The sequence below is a fragment of the Protopterus annectens genome, chromosome 5.part0 (genome assembly GCF_019279795.1).
Source record: "Protopterus annectens isolate FY-2018-M chromosome 5.part0, PAN1.0, whole genome shotgun sequence".
Taxonomy (NCBI): Eukaryota; Metazoa; Chordata; order Ceratodontiformes; family Protopteridae; genus Protopterus; species Protopterus annectens.
This window is the reverse complement of record NC_056735.1, coordinates 847,412,966-847,430,240: the sequence shown is the minus strand read 5'-3', so window position 1 is coordinate 847,430,240 and position 17,275 is coordinate 847,412,966. Positions and strand designations below refer to the sequence as shown.

At 39.4% G+C, this 17,275-nt stretch overlaps 1 protein-coding gene across 2 annotated transcripts in view; it reads right to left on the bottom strand.

The window, feature by feature from the left end:
• MRE11 (MRE11 homolog, double strand break repair nuclease) overlaps window positions 1–17,275 on the bottom strand; it is a 1,653,959-nt gene that overhangs the window by 1,601,009 nt on the left and 35,675 nt on the right. Inside the window, exon 1 of one of the 2 annotated variants that reach the window (XM_044072643.1) lies at window positions 1,706–1,914. The exons of the other annotated variant lie outside the window; for it this stretch is intronic. The gene's annotated coding sequence lies outside the window, so the exon portion shown is untranslated. Of the gene's footprint in view, window positions 1–1,705; window positions 1,915–17,275 lie in introns of those variants that run through there. 2 annotated transcript variants of the gene reach the window in all.

The following is a 17,275-nucleotide window of genomic DNA, read 5'->3' as shown; positions in this document are numbered from 1 at the left end:
CTCTGTACCAGATATTCTTCCCAATACAAGAGGAAAGAATCAGCTGGAGTCAACTGAAGAAAGGTCAATGATTAGCAGGTGGGAGGAAGAAAAAAAAGAGACAAAGGAAAAAAAAAAACATATGCAATATACAGGCTATGATGGAATATTTGCATGCAGGCATGGATCATCTCCACATATACATATTCCAATTCATAGATGAACAAGTACAAAATGGGAACACAATTCACTCAAATAACATGGACAGACTTGCTTATAATTTAATTTCGAAACAACCTGGAACAAATCTATAAAATTCCCAACTATGAGGGCAATATTCTAAAACAGCTTCATTTTCCTAGTGTGTGACTGAGCAATTCATTATTGAAAAGAACTGTACTTACTGAGTCCCCACTGAAAATAGTTACCTGTCCCTAGTGGTCTTACCAGTTAACAAATAACCTGTGTAGCGGTCTGTGCTTATTCCATTAACTGCTGACATGGATCAGGACTCGGCAACATTTAAAATAAAAAGTAAAACATAGCAAAACTAAAAAACTGCCTTAAAAATTCTGAATTCTGCAAATGGAGATCACTCAGCTATAAACACTCATATCAAAGATAAATTAGGCATAACAAAAAATAAAGACAGACTTGACATCATACTAAATTACTACAATAAAGAATATCTGATCAAAAGACACTACATACATAAGAGGAAAAGGATAAACATATGCAGTAGAATTAAAATATAACAGAAAGCTAAAACAAACTAATTTAACATCAAAATCACTGATTAAGAAAATCCTTATCACCAATGCAATACAGAACAAAGATGTTTTTCTATAATTCTATAAACAAACTAGAAACATACCAGAGGAATAAAACAATAACAAAAGAGTAATCAACTGTGATAGAAATTGAGAGAGATATCCTAGACATATATGACAACTACTTCTTTAAAGCTGCACTTTAAAAATGCAAAATATGAAGTACACTTAAAAAGCACATTTAATTAACTAACTGACTAGTCACCAAAATCCACTGCACCAATGTGAAGGCAATGGATAACATGCTAGAAGATTTTAAGCAATATCTTATAACCAATACCCTTCTTTTCAAAGTGCTAGTTTACCAGACATCTGGGAAAAAGAGATATTGTAGTTTCTATCCACAAAAGTGGATTTAAAAGCAGATGCTGCAAACCTCGGACTAACAAAACCAATACATACAGTGTAGAGTTCTGCAACGAATAAATACCTCATTATTAGCTCAAAACAAGAGTTAATCAATAAATGCCAAATGCCAGCTTTTCTTTCATAAACCAGAGTTCATTCTCTGACAAAGTTCAACTAACGTGGACTAATGATTATTAATTCAGATTGTTAACCTGGATCTTGCAAATGCCTATGGTAACACTCCACACACAAGCATTAAAAATAGTCAACTGAGAATAAAACACAAACAAAATAGTGCGTGGCGTACATAACTGGAAGGGTAATGCCACAGGACAGAAAACAGTGGGAAAACTGTCCGAGAAGGACAACATAAATAACATACCAAAGGAATCAGTCTAGGGGCTATTATCAATTAGCACCCCCTACAGGTGCATATCGCATTTCAAGATTACCTTATACAACTGAAAAAATGATACACCAGAAAAAGCCTAAATTTCTATCACAAAAATGTTGGTATTAGGCAATAAAAATTAAATATGGGTTATTACCTGGTGCTCTACTTTCATCCCACATTCTAAAAAAATGTTAAAAGCGTGTTTTCCACAGAAATGGTATTCCACCAGAATCCCTTCACATGTACATGATGTCTGTGCGTGCAGGTACTGCAAAGGTTTGGTGCCCTGTCTCAATCATACAATCATGACTTTTACTTGTTTTAATCTTCAGTTCCCAAAAATTGCAGGGGCCCTTTTAATACATCTTCTTACAGACAGAAGAAGAAAGGGGAGTGTTAGCATCTGGTTGTTTCTAAAAAGAGTTTTTACAACAGTAGAATATACATTAACTGGTATTTCACTGTTCAGGTGGTTGTACATAACTAGGTATCATTAGTTGTTTTATACTGATATTGTTAGGGCAACTTTTCATACTAAATGTTACTTATATATCCTTTCTTCCTTAACTACCCAGCTCTCATTTTATTACACTTGTTAGTATAACACAACAGAGAAGCAGGTCTCACACACACACATATATGTTACACTTTGCTGTCATTTACCAAATCTATGGAAAGCACTGTAGACAAATCTGGCTGAACAGCTAACTCGCAATAACTATACTAGCAGAGGAGCCCCACCAATGTGAAGGGGGAATTCAAATCGATAAATGGGGCACCCAAAGCTAATATTCAAATTTCTGACATGGAATATTAAGGAAAGGGAAACTGGCTAGGCTTAGAAATGGCCCACAAGGGCAGCTACCCTAGTACTTATCTATGAACCTATGAAGGGTATGGCTACTCCAACCAAGAGCTCTCATACACTATCAAAACTGTACATACAGAATAAAAGTGTAGTTCAGTTCTGCCTCTACCACAAAAAGAGGGGTGGCTATTCTGTATCTCCAGACAATCCCATGGGGGTGTGTCTAAGTGCAGCAAACATAAGTAAGAGAGAGATTGATTACTCTCTCAATGAAAACTGCTCAGGGCCACATAATGTTAGGTAATTTTTATGGGCCAAATAATGACTGCATTACAGAAATTTGTGCACGTAGGAGATTATAACATTCTGACGGAGGAGCTGCATTGTGGTATTGGATCCATCCAAAGATAGAATTCCTGCCAACACCATGAAGTCACCAGACATGGCTAGGGAACTAAAGGCTTGGTTAGATATTTGTGATCTAGTGGATGATTTCCAGTGGCTACATCCTAACAAACAGGAGTTCACCTTTACTATTCATAGTCAAGTTTCAGCCAGTAGAATCTACTGCGTTTGTCTTTCTCATAATATCCTACATAAATTAGGCGATATTAACACTGTATCTGCACTTTTGAGCAGAGTTAGAGAAAAATTTTAAAGACAGAGGATGAAGGGATAAACTGTTGTCCCGCAACAATATATGAAAATTTAGCTTCACTAAACAGACATTTATGCTATGGATACATGAAAATGGGAAAGAATAACTTATTCCTCAAGGCTAAAGGACTGACTTCCCAGAAGCTTCTAGCTTATAGAAGCAAGGAAGGCATAGAGGAAGATCTATTACAGCCCTAAAAGATAAAGAAAGAGTTAATTACTGCTAATCCAATGGAGATAAACCATTTTTGGCTGGGAAGTATACACACACAGCTCTCGGAGAATCAGGTATCAAGTGATACAGGGCATTATCCAGACTGCTTGGGCCCAGCACTGACTGGCAAAACCAAAATCTATGAAGGAATTTTTGAAGCCTGACGGTGATCTTCATTCTGGCAAAGTACTTTTCACAGCTGATTTTTATAAGGCCTACAAGCTTGAACTGGTCCGTAAACCGCCAGCTTTTTAAGAAGAGTTAATTAAACAATAAGTATTCCCTGATCAATATATGCTTGGTAAAGTTAAATGTTACCTAAACCCAACAGAAATTAAGATTTTCATAAAAGTACCAGCTAATAGATTAAAGGAAGTGGTATCTCAAATGGTTCTGATGAATCATGAAGGATTTATTAAAAGAATGAAAAAAATGGGCAAGATTTAGTTAAGCTTTGGCTTAATGTGCAAGTTGGTCGATATACATGGGAAATCGTTACCAGCTCTTCTAATTAGGAAAACAATGTTTCTATGATCTTTCCACAACACTATATGCATTTATGTCAGGTATTACATGCCAATCTGTCAGCCACTGATTATTTAAATAATATTCTTTTGGAGAGCTTTAGATTAAGTAGGAGCTTAAGACAGGCCTGACCCTATTTGCCTCTGCTATTTATCTTTGTGTCTTTCACAAGAGATTTCGCACGGAGGAAATTTTTTTCCTAAAGCCACATGTAGTATCCCAGAACAGTAGCTGGAACTATATTAATCATTTGCAGATTGAACCCCATCAAGAATTCTTGCTCACCACCTTTGGTCAATTCGAAAGATTTTCAAGATTTGCAGTTAACTGAAACATATCCCTAGTGCTGTCATTTAACAAGGCCATACTAAAGCAATGGGTTAATTTCCCCCTTCTAGTGGCTGATAGAAGTAACATATTTGGGAATCGGGATTTAAATTTATAAAGAGCCTGGTGGAGCTTAACTTGGCTCCAATTCTTCCAACAGGTTAAAATTAGCATACAACAAAGGAGCTGATACCTTTAGCCTGACTTTGGGGGTTATTAACAACTTTGCACAATGATAAAGCCTTGAGTAAAGAATACTTCTACATACAGCCCACATGGCACAGACACTGTTAACAGGAAATCTATACCCCATTTTAAAATGAACCTGAAAACCATAGAACTACAGAAGAATAACTTACTTTAAGTTATACTCTGGACTGACACAGATATTGCTTACAATCAAAAAATCAGTGGTGATAAAAATATTATGCCGAGAAAGGGGCATATGATTATTAAACAAAACCACAATAAACAGCTGTAAAAAGGGATGAAACCTAAATATGGCATGGAGGGATTACTAAAAAAGCATTTGACAGCATTCTACACTCATGGATTATAGAATGCTTTCAGATATATAAAATACTCCATACACTGATATATTATGTAGCAGTTACTATGAAACACTAATGACCCACTATACAACCAAGTCGTGATAAAGAAGAAATTACTATCACAGGCATAAAAATCCAGAGGGATATTTCAGCGCAATTCACTGTCACTACTGCAGTTTTGCCTAGCCCTTAACCAACTGAACTATTAACTTAATAGAAAAGGTTAGAGTGATAGACAGCCTGAATTCCATCTTGCAAAAAGGAACTCTCTCCCTATTCGTTATGCATGATTTAAAACTGTACAGCTTGACAAGCAACAGAAAGAGCAATTACACAAGGTTAAAACTTTTTCATATATGAGAATGACGTCTGGTTTTGGTAAATGTGTAAAAGCAACATTTATAGCAAGAAAAATAAAACATCTACAAAATATCAACTTGTAAGATGAATGGGATATAAAAAATTATAAAATATGAAGTATATGCCTAACTGGGAACAAATGAACAGTCATTAGTAAAACAAACAGGAGAAAAGCTTGGCAAGCAGTATTTTAGAAGACAAAAACTAATTCAGAAAATTGCTTTGACATCTATGAATAAAGCTCAAGCTATAAATCAGCTTACTTTAACTTACAACTTTGACATGTTTGTCTAGCCTCCATCAAGTGCTGAAACAAACTGGACAGGAAAACAAGAACACTTCTTCACGCTTCTTCATTTAATAATCAGGAAGAAGAGCACTTCTTCATGCTTATCAAATAAAACAGCACACGGTACGGTTATATATGCCTCGATCTTAAGGCGGCATGGGGATCCATGGAATTGACTATATGTGTAGGTCTGCAACTGTGGAATTGCATACATATTTCCTGAAATCATCAGATCCAAACACAGTAAAGGTTCTAAACCATGAAGAAAATAAGTCCAAGATGACATAAAATAAATACCATAAATAAATGGGATCTTTGAAGGAACCATTAGTAATACTAAAATAAGTAATAGAAGACATTTTAAGGGAGAATAAAGATGTAAGTGTGGTTGCATGTGACACAGCAAAAACACTTGTTTCAGTAATTTATGAGGCAATGTGGGATACTTTAGGGGACTATGAGATTGAGGAAAAAGTATTAAAGAGGTGTTATGAAATGTATTGGGTGGAGATTATATTAAATGACTTAGGAAATTAAAATATGGAAAGAAGGTATTGTGTATGTGTTTGTATATAACACACACACACACACACACACACACACACACACACACACATTATACATATGGTTTAAATAGGCATATATACTGGGAAAGTTCGGCTGTTTGGAGAGTGTATATATCTTTCCTGCAAAAATATTGAAAAAAATTGTTATTTAGGCAGGGAATTACACATGAAAAAAAGGAGGAGGTCTGAAGTTAAAAAACCCAGTTGTATATTGAGCATTTATGCATCTTTTTGGGATACTAAGAATATGAAGAAGGAAGGTAGCCTGACAGAGAAATGGGACAATAAAAAGGGAAAGAAAAGCAGTAAAAAAGGAGGAGGAGGAGGAATTGATGGAAAGTATAATTTTAAGATGAAGTTATAGAAAATGAAGACTGATGAAGCTAAAAAAGAAAGGAATGGCATAGCATGATAGTGGAAAGATCATAACAATGTGATTAAAAAAACTATAAAAAAATAGAAGGAAAAGACTGGAAGATTTTTATGAGGCTGGAGATTTCCTACCCAGATTACTATTAAATAAGACACCTGTAAAAGTAGTATTAAAAATTAAAGCTGTGGAAGAGAGGAAATGTAAAGAATGTAATGAAAAATAAATGACAAAGCTTTACTTTTTGGATTGTAAAAATAATGAAATCCTTTGGAAAAAAAATCAAAATAAGTACAAGTGGAAAGGTTTTTAAAATATATAGATAGATATAATCCATCCATCCATCCTCAATCCCGCTTTCCCATTTTGCACATGGGGTCGGGGTGTCACTTCAATAGTGACAATCATCTCAAGCCAAGGCTTACACAGCCGGGTGGCAAGCCCTGCCGCTGTACTTCATCTATACCACTCATTCGAACACACACACTCACACCTACGGCCAATTTAGATTGTCCAATCCACCTACAGCATGTCTTTGGAATGTGGAAGGAAACCGGTGCACCAGTAACCCACTTAACCACAGGGAGGACATGCGGACTCCACACAGAAGGCACCTGAAATGAGAATCAAACTGGGAAACCTCTTGCTGTCCGATGACAAGGCTAACTGCTGCACCACCGCAGCCACCCGTACAGATGGATATAATAATATTGTACATTACATACAGATGGATACAATAGTGCATGGAAAAAAATAAAAAATGTGAAGTTGATAGGCGAGGTAGGATAATGATGATAACAGTACAGCTGCTGTGGAAAAGAAGCACTGATAAATTGTTACATAATAAAATTAGGAATGATGAAAAATTGTTGGTTGCAATAAAAAGGTTGTTGTGGAGAAAAGGATGGAGTGATATAATGAAAGATGTTAAAGTTTGTGAAATTGAAGATGCAAAGTATTGAAAATATTGTAAATACTGTAAATATAAATGTTTGTAAATAGAACAGAAGGGATGTGATGTGAATGCATGCATAAAACAACCCCTACTATTTCTGATAAGTGCTGTGGGATCTTTTACATCCAACTGAGCTACACTAACTCAGGCAGATGGAGCCTCAGTTTAATGTCTCATCTGAAGGACACCATGCTCAGGAGTGCATCACCCCTCTTATGTTGCACTGCAGTGTCACTTTTGGAAAATCAATCCAAGTACCCATTCTGGGAAAAGAACTCACAGCCTTGTCCACCAAAGATGAGTGTGGTACCTGCTAATCTATAAAGACTGCAATATTTTTACCAACTAACCTTTTATTTGCATTAGAGTCAGCTAGCATTACCCACCCTTAAGCTGTACTGCTGTGACAGCACTGGAAAATTAATTCAAGTACTTGCTGTGGGAATCCAAGTAAACACTAAATATTTTAAGTGTATCAGCACTACGGTGACTTTCTTACTGCTTATATAATATTTTTTTTTCACTTTTAAGATCTTGTGGCTGTGTAACTACACTGCATTTAATGGTAATGGAAGTGCTGCTGCTAGAGTGTTTGTATATATGTAGAAATAAAACAAAACAAAACAGAATATGCACAGCTCAGGATATGTGCATCTAACCGACCACTTTTTTGTGGGTACAGAACCCCTTCCCTGAGTAGTGAAAAGAAAAATAGACCATAGCAATGTATTGCAACATGTTTATAATAATGGGTGTATGGGTCTAAATGAAACAGTGGAAGACAAGAGGCAATACTTTATAATCATATGAAGTTCCACTTGCTGTTAGCAGTAACTCAGAGGCAGTGACAAAGCAAGATACAGCAATGAAATGTCTGCAGAGACCTACAACTGTGCTGCGAAATTAAAACAATATGCATATTTAACACACAAGATTAACAATATAGCAGTACTGGGGTGGTGCTGTGACAGTGTACTGTACTCTACTACATACGAGCCCAAAAAGTGGATAAGGGCATATTTCCAGTGACAAAATATATGTGTACTGCTATATGCTCCTATGCTCCAGGCGTTGTTGTTAACCAGTGGTTTCTTCAAAGTAAGGAGGGACTGCAGGAAGCATCTGAATGACTGGAAATGTATTACTGTAGGCCAGTGAACATGAGTGGCACTAAATAAAGAAAGGTGGTGACAGCTGACTCTGCATCTCAACCCCATAAAGAAAAATGGGAAAAAGGGGATAGACAATGACGACTGTGGACTGGTTACTGGTGATTAAACAAGTGCTGAGGGTCAGTAACTGTCAACCACAAATACTAAGGGTCAGTAACTGTCAACCACCACAAAATGCATCATCATCATCATCATCTCTTTTTCTCCTGGGACCATGGTGTCAACTGTCACCATCTCTTTCTATTCAGTGCCAGTCTCCTGCAGCACTCATGCCTGACTGTCACAGGTCTTCTTTCACACAATCCATCCACCTCTTTGTTGGATACCCCTGTATGTCAGTACCCACTCATTCTAGCCACTTTACTGACTAAATACATCTCAGATGTCTGACTGAAATCTACAGGGGCCAAACTATGGTGAAATGAAGCCCTAGACAAAGGCTATGGCACCCACAGTTACCTACTGCTTCCCCAACCTGCATCACTCAGTATTCCCTCACTGTCCTCCCATCCTGGCCTTCCTACACTAACTAGACTGCTTTCTTGTTTTTCACATTCTAACATAACCTTCAGTTTCTTTTTCCATCCACTCAACAAACCTTAAATGAATAAGGAAAATTATTTACTAGTATCTTCTTTCAATGAATACACATGCTGTGCCAAAGCTTACTGTTCTAAGAAGGCATCATAAAACTTTGCAACAAACAGAGAAGACAAATGCTTGTGAGGATACAGTCATATCTGGGAATAGTGCCTGCCTCTCCACCCTCCAAAGAAAAGGACAGCCACCCATGTACTCATCTGGTGTTAGACTAGGATGAAAGTGACAAAACAAAGTGACATAGCCATATGCTTTAAATTGCTGCTGCTCTACATATACATACACACACACACACACACACACACACACACACACGTGACATGTAAAGACCACAATAACGGTAATAACGAGACTTAGAATCCCGAACCGGGTCTTGTTTCCCAGGGCAAGTAAACACGTGCCCAAAACTACACTACAACAAAATGTACTAAAACCCACCTAGGAGGGGGGCTATGCCACCCACACACCCCCCAATGTGGGGAGTTGTGCCCCCACTCTCCCCAACTACACATACCAACTCTGGGATTGCATTACAGTGGGGAAAAGGGCATTATTCCCCACTCTGTGCAAGTGTTTACATGCCCTGTGAAAAGACACAGTTCGGGATTCTAAGTTTAGTTATTTTTGTCTCGGTATTGTGGTCTTACTTCTTATGATGGAATTTCTGTACATAAAAGCAGACCCATATATATATCTACGTCAAAATAACAAATTACCATAACGTCAAGTTGCAAATCGGCAAGACGGAAGCTAAGAAAGTTTATATTCACGAATGTCCAGATCGTCGTAAATACTCCCCTGGTAAGTACAGAATCAGTCAAATGAAACTTAAAAAAACAAACTGAAGCAAATAAATCCCACCCAAGAAAACACACTTTCTTGACAAACAGACGATCAAACCCACTTAAGCGAAAGTACGCTACATCGAAAGTGCACTTTTGCAAAAGCAGATTCAGCGAAACACATTACAGTGGGGATAAGGAACCTTTCCCCACTGTAGTGCGATCCCAGAGAGTTAGTATACTTAAGTAGGGGGGTATGGGGGGTACAGAGGGGCTTGCCCCCCTGCAAAATAGTGTTTAAAGTTATTTGTTTTGTTTTTTTTTCTGATTCACTGAATCAGCTTTTGCGAAAGTGCATTTTCGATGTAGTGCACTTTCGCTTAAGTGGGTGTCTACGTTTCTTGTTCGAGATTTTGAAATTTCGATCAAGTAACGTAGACCCGTGTATGTATGTATGTATGTGTGTGTGTTTGTGGTGGTGGTGGGGGGGTTATATGCATGTTTTATCAAACACTTTTTAGTGACTAAAAAAGTGAATGCTGATACGAGTGAACCTTTTTTCTTTACGGAGTTTCTGGCATCAGATTTTTGCAAGAGACTGCAGTGCAGCACAGTGAGTCAATTTGCCCTTATCTTGCTGTTATGCAATCTCAGACTTAGTATATATAATTAGCAGGGGTGGGAGACATTTGCCCTCTTGCAAAAACATTACTTATAGACTGTGCAGTTTTCAATAATTTTAGATTCAGTCTAAAATGATCGCTCTTGTTTAATTAGCTCTTTTGAACATTCGATATTTCATGAGAATTTTATGTACATGTGTATACGTACATACACAAACACACTTACATTTTATACATATATATATATATATATATATATATATATATATATATAAATATATACATATAAATATATATATATATATATATATATATAAATATATACATATGAGAGGCACACACACGCACTGCACATATGAGTGAGTGTGAGTGTGAGTGTGTGTGTGTGTGTGTGTGTAGGAAGAAGTATAAAATGAAGGAAAAAATGTTAGTGTTCGAGTCCACTTCTGACGATTTATATCCTGTTAAGATGAAAGCGCCAACATGGCAAGTGTAGAAAGTTCTCTTCTAGAATTCAGAATACAAGTCTAATATGGAAAGGCAGAGAGAGGAGAGATCTTAACTAGCAGTTAATTCTTTAATATTCATTTTTAAATTGGTCAGTGGCTACATTTTAGTTATTACAATAATGCTGCATTTGATCAAAAATGGCATAAATGACTCAAGCTTTTCATTGTTCAAGGAGATAGGACCTTGATCTCCTTGCCTCCCACATATGTTATTTCTTTGCACACCCTCGAAGCCCTCCTCAGTATGGAGAACATCGATGTCTGTGCAGTGACTGAAACCTGGTTCAAGGCTCCTGAGAGCACCCCAGCACTATCAGGTTTTACCTCATATCATGCTTTTCGGCCCCAAAACTTGGACAGAACCACAAAAGGAGGGGGAGTATCCATTTTCATCAAAGATACCCACACCTCCAGGTTAGTGGCAACGCACGAAGCATCGGAGACTATCCAGGTGCAACTAACCATAGGCAAAACTGCCTTACAGTTTATAGCATGCTACAGACCACCCTCTCAAACTCAGGAACCCCACACAGCCTTCCTGAAGACACTGGAGAGTATGAATGTCTCTCCAAATACCATCATTTTGGGAGACTTCAACTACCCAAACATAGACTGGGAACATTACTCAAGCCCCAACACCCTAGCCCAAAGGTTCTTAGAATTCATAAACTCAAATGCAATGGAACAACTAGTCACCATCCCCACAAGAGGAGACAATATACTAGACCTGATCATCACAAACATGGGGACAAAATGCTCCACACCGGAAGTACATCCCTCTTTGGTAAGATCAGACCATAAATTAATCTCACTGGAAATCCACATCCCGCCCCACCCCCTGCACAAAAGACCACAGTGAAGAACTTCTCAAAAGCAAACTTCACACTCCTTAAGACTGAAGTGGTATCTTTCAAGGCCCCTGGTCCAGTGGAAACCACAACTCACACTGCTGAATCCTTTGCAAATGCCTTCTATGGGCACCTTCAAGAATGCATGGATCATGCAATCCCAAATAAAACCAAGACCCATTCCCCCAAAGGCAGGCGACCGGTCTGGTGGACCCCAGCCATAAACAAACTTTACAACAGAAGGAGGAAGCTACTACATGACAGAGCAAAATCCCTAAAAGGGAAGGCATCTCTGATCAGTACTAGCAAAAAACTACGATCACTCATACAATCATCCAAGGCCAACTTTGAGAGAAAAATAGCAAATGACACAAAAGACAATCACAAAGCCTTCTTTAGCTATATTAGAAACCTGGGTGGAAACTCCCAGATATGCTCAGAGTTAGTCCAAAATGACACAAAATACACTGAACCCACTGACATTGCCAACATTCTGGCAGACAGGTTCAGTGCAAATTTCTCCTCCCCCTCCCCCCCAAAAGGAGAAATAACTATCCCAGCAGAGTGTAGCCTCCCTAACATCTCAGATGCCCAGGTGAGAGCCGCCCTCTCTAAAGCTAAAAACACAGCATCAATGGGACCGGATGGTGTCCCGGGCTGTGTGCTACATGAACTCCAAGAGGAACTAAACCCACACATAAGGCTGCTGTTTAATCTTAGCCTTACCACAGGATACCTACCCAAAGAGTGGCGTACGGCAACAGTGGTCCCACTTCACAAAGGCGGTGCTTCTACGGACCCTGGAAATTACCGCCCCATAAGCTTGACGAGCCTGGTCTGCAAAGCTATGGAGAGGATCATTATGGAACTCATAAACAAAGACATTGGGGACCTACAGACATTGGATCCTACACAATTTGGCTTTGGCAAGGGCAGATCCTGCCTTTTGAACTTGGTCGACTTTTTTGAAACAGTCACTAAGGCCATTGATGAGGGTAAGGCAGTTCACACAGCCTACCTTGACCTTGCAAAAGCCTTTGACACAATACCCCACTCGGGCATCATAGCCAAACTCACCAGCTTAAATGTAAACCCATATGTCACAAGATGGGTTGCAAACTGGCTCAAGGACAGAACCCACAGGGTCAGAGTTGCTGGAGCTATGTCAGACTCTAAGCCAGTCACAAGCGGTGTCCCACAGGGCTCAGTCCTGGGACCCCTCTTGTTCGGCATTTATTTTTCCGAGGTACAGGCAAACATAGGAGGATTGTGGCTGACAAAGTTCTCAGATGACTGCAAACTGGGCGCCATAATTGATACTCCAGCGGACACAAACATCCTTCAGAGAGGCCTCATAGAAACAGATAATTGGTGCCAGAGCCATGGCCTTAAGCTGAACGCCAAAAATGTATAGTCATACCCTTTGGGAAAAACAAGGTACCGACAAATTACCACATAGGCGGTAATCCGTTAAGTACGGAAGAGGTAATCAGGGACCTAGGGACCCAGGTTGACAGTAACCTCTCATTTGACACTCACATTGCCAAAGTGGTTAGGAAGACCTTCTATATTGCCCACCTTATCATGAAGGGTTTCACATCTAGATCAAGAGAGGTCATTGTGCCCCTGTACTCTTCTCTTATCAGGCCAATGATTGAGTACAATGCCCCATTTGGGATGCATCTCACCCGACACCTGCAGCAGTTGGAAAGACCCCAAAAGTTCCTCACCAAGAGGATAAAGGGTCTTAAACATATGTCATATGCTGCCCGACTGAAAAACTCCAGCTCTATTCAGTCGCATACCGCCTACTCAGAGGTGATCTGTGCCTGACGTACAAGGCCATGTCCAATCCTGAATTAATGGACATGCTCCACCTCAGAAAATCCAAATCCATCAGAGCCACGAGAACAAGTGACTTAAACCTCAACACAGAAATAAATAGAACGTGCTGGAGGGACAGATTCATAACCCAGAGGCTCCCTACACTCTGGAACAGAATCCCAGTCCATGTTAGGCAGAGCCCCTCACTGACTCTATTCAAGAGAAATCTCGACGAGTGGATGGGAGATTGTAGGTTTACCCCGGGGGTCATCTCTGTGTCACTACTAGACAGAGGCATAGTAAACTAAACCCTAAAAGGGCGTAGTATTCTCATCCTAAGGGGTGGTGTAAGCCACATACACTCTGGCTAGGCTTATAAATGCCCTAGGGCAGATAGCCTAGTACGAACCTATGAACCTATATGAGGTTATTCTCTGCTGAACTATGTTGTGTGAAAGTTATTTTGTACCTTAACAGCTTGGTAAAGACAACTGAAATTATCTGACAAAATGGTCTGAGCTCACTAAAAATTAAAGTGCATTAAAATTTCCAAAAATAAAATGGACTTTAGATAAAAAGAATCGTAAAAATCCTAAAAATAAACGTAAACTGAAAGGGAGTAAAGTACTAGTCTCTTGTTGGCCAGCTTTTAATGATTACCAAGAAGAAGCTAAAAATAAGGAAAAGGAATCTGTAGTTAGAAACTTAAAAATACAATTCAGCTAGATTAAAGTTCACCTCTGCAGACAGCTAATACAGTCTGCAGTACAGTCATTACAAAAATATGCAGATGAAAAATCTCATTCCCGGGGTATGAATCCTTTAAGGCAATTAGAAAAATTTGCAGTTGCACATCTTCAGAAGAACGGCCTCAGATTCCTTCTGCCCCTCCTCCACCTTAAGATCAACCTGCTATTTTGAAAGCTGATGCTTCTCCCTCTCAGACAGGACAGGCGGAGATACACCTTACTACAACATCTACTACTTCCTGAGACACGGCAGAAGTTACTTCCTTTACTTCTGCTCATCCCCATGGATTGATTTATAATACCAGACTTACACAATGACAACAAGCACCACCTGCCACAACACCATCATCTCAAATGCTAATAAGAATAACAAATACAGGGAAACAGTTCTACCACAAACACGAAGCTAGCATACTCTAAAGAAGATCAAACAATTGGTTACACAGTTTCCAATAGTTACTGATGGAGAAGAATATCTGTGGACCCCATCTCCTAAACAAAACACACAGGAAGAAACAGACACCAATACTGATGTAACAAATACACAAATGCAACCTTTTGTGGCACCAGATGGATAGCCAATTGGCTCATGGACAGGACACATAGGTGTGTACTAGGCTAATGGCCCTGGAGTCTTTACAAGCCTAGCCCCACAGAAGTGCCCTGGCATTGTGCCGCCCGACGTTAAGTTCCCAGTGCCTCTATCAAGTAGAGCCACTGGAGTGATCCACGGGGTGAACATTCTATTACCCATCCAGTCATCAAGATTTCTATTGAAGAGGGACAGCGAGGTGCTCTGCTTGACATGTATGGGAAGTTTATTCCGGAGCATGGGCAGTCTCTGGGTGAGGAACCTGTCCTCCCAGCATGTTCTGTTGATTGTGGTAATAAGGTTGAGGTCTCTGAGTGGGTGAATCCAGATCTAGCAAGAGGCCAGTTACTAGTGGTGTGCCACAGGGCTCAGTGCTGGGACCACTCCTGTTCAGAATATACTACTCAGAAGTCAAGGCTAATGTGGAAGGCCTCAGGATGATAAAGTCTGCTGATGACTGCAAGCTGGGGGCAACCACTTTATTCCCCAACAATGTAGATATCCTTCAAGATGGCCTAGATCAGACAAATGATTGTTGTTAGTACCATGGCCTAAAACTATATGTGAAAAATGTGTTATCATACCATTTGGGAAGTCAAACATCCCTGCAAATTACAGCATCAATAGCACACCCCCAATAGTAGACTCAGAGGTGACATATAAGGAAGATACAGATAGATAGCAGCCCGAACTTGACCGCCATGTGCCCACAGTGGTGAGATAGTCCTTCTATGTGGTACAACTTAAAAGTAAAGGTATGACATCCAGATCCAAGAAATTATAGTCCAAGTGTTATCAGCCCTCATTAGACCAATAAAAGGAGGAAAATGCACCATTTGGCCTGTACTTGACTAGGCACTTACAGCCTTTACAGCAACCTCAGTGGTTTCTCACAAAGATACAGAGTATAAACAACATGGCCTATGTGGATAGACTAAAACCCCTATCCCATTACTCAGTCTCCTACCGGAAGAGTGACCTATGCCAGACCTACAAGCCACTCACAAATCCAGCCCTGATGGAACTACATCCCCAAGTCAAACAGCAAAAGGGTCGCCTAATCGAGGGATCTAAACTTAGTCAGCAAATCAAACAAAATATGCTGGTGAGACAGACATGTCTCTCAGAAACTGCCCCTTCTTTAGAACTGGCTTCCTATTTACTTTAAGCAGAGCCCTCCCCTCATCCTCTTCAAAAACAATTTGGATCTATGGATGGGGAACTGCAAATTCACACCTGGACTAGCATCTATGTCCCTTATGGACGGGGCAATCGGTAAGATACTCAAGGCTTAGGCACAAACTCATGCCATCCTCTTGCCCCTGCAGCCATATATTGGGTAAAATCGAGTTACATTGGCCAGGCTTATAAGGGCTCTATGAACAGAGGTACCTAATCATGTAGCCACTTGTGATAGTGGGACCGAACCAATCATAACAGTAGTACGCACATGGACTGCAGTGAACTTCCAAATCATATATTCTCTTCCCCCCCCCAGTTCGAACACACTCCACTAAATATGCCAAAGTACTAGAGGAACATACAGTTACAAAATCCAAGTCTTAAAGACTTGTGAGCATTTCTGTACACCTCATCAACCCCTGACATTTTCAGAAAAATACTGGAAAAATCTAATATAGGCGATAATATTCCAAAGCAGACAGACAATAGATTTCTTGCTGCTACAAATAACTTATTAAAAGCTATTACTACTGAATGCCCCCAACACCAAACTGGGCAAGAATTAAAGCTATTTTACAGAGTTAAAATGAATCTACCGATACATATTTGCAATGCATGTCAAATGCACTTGTAGCTTTTTCTGGAAATCAAGACCCTACAGAAGGAGCAGCAGCCAGCAGGCACTTGGATACTTTTATAGAAGGCTCATTACCTCCACTTCAAGAACAAATTAAAAAGGTTTGTTTAAATTAGCAAAGTTAAGGTATTTATGAAATTGTTAACCAAGTAAAATATGTAGCAAATGATATACTCAGAGAAGAAAAAGTTAGTAGACGATCAGCTACAAATGTTCAATACAGACTCACGGGGAAGAGGAAGAAGGAATTGTGAAGTAACTGGTAGATTTAGGTTCTTCCAACTACAAACCCTGGGACATTATTTACAAATTTACTATCACCCTATGTCACCAAAACCACCACCTGGTAAACCGCATTTGTCTCATTGTTTTAATTGTGGTAAGCCTGCACACTGGTGAAATGAGTACCCTCTTTCTTTCTTTACAACAAACAAATTAATTAAATGCCCAAATGCCACAGGAAGCAGAAAGATATCCTTCCATTTGGAGAACTGTTTGGCAGCCACCAGTGTTGCAGCAAACTCATTAGTTCAGCCATGCACAGGAACCACAGCTATTTACCAGCTGACCGAGAAGGTCCTTTT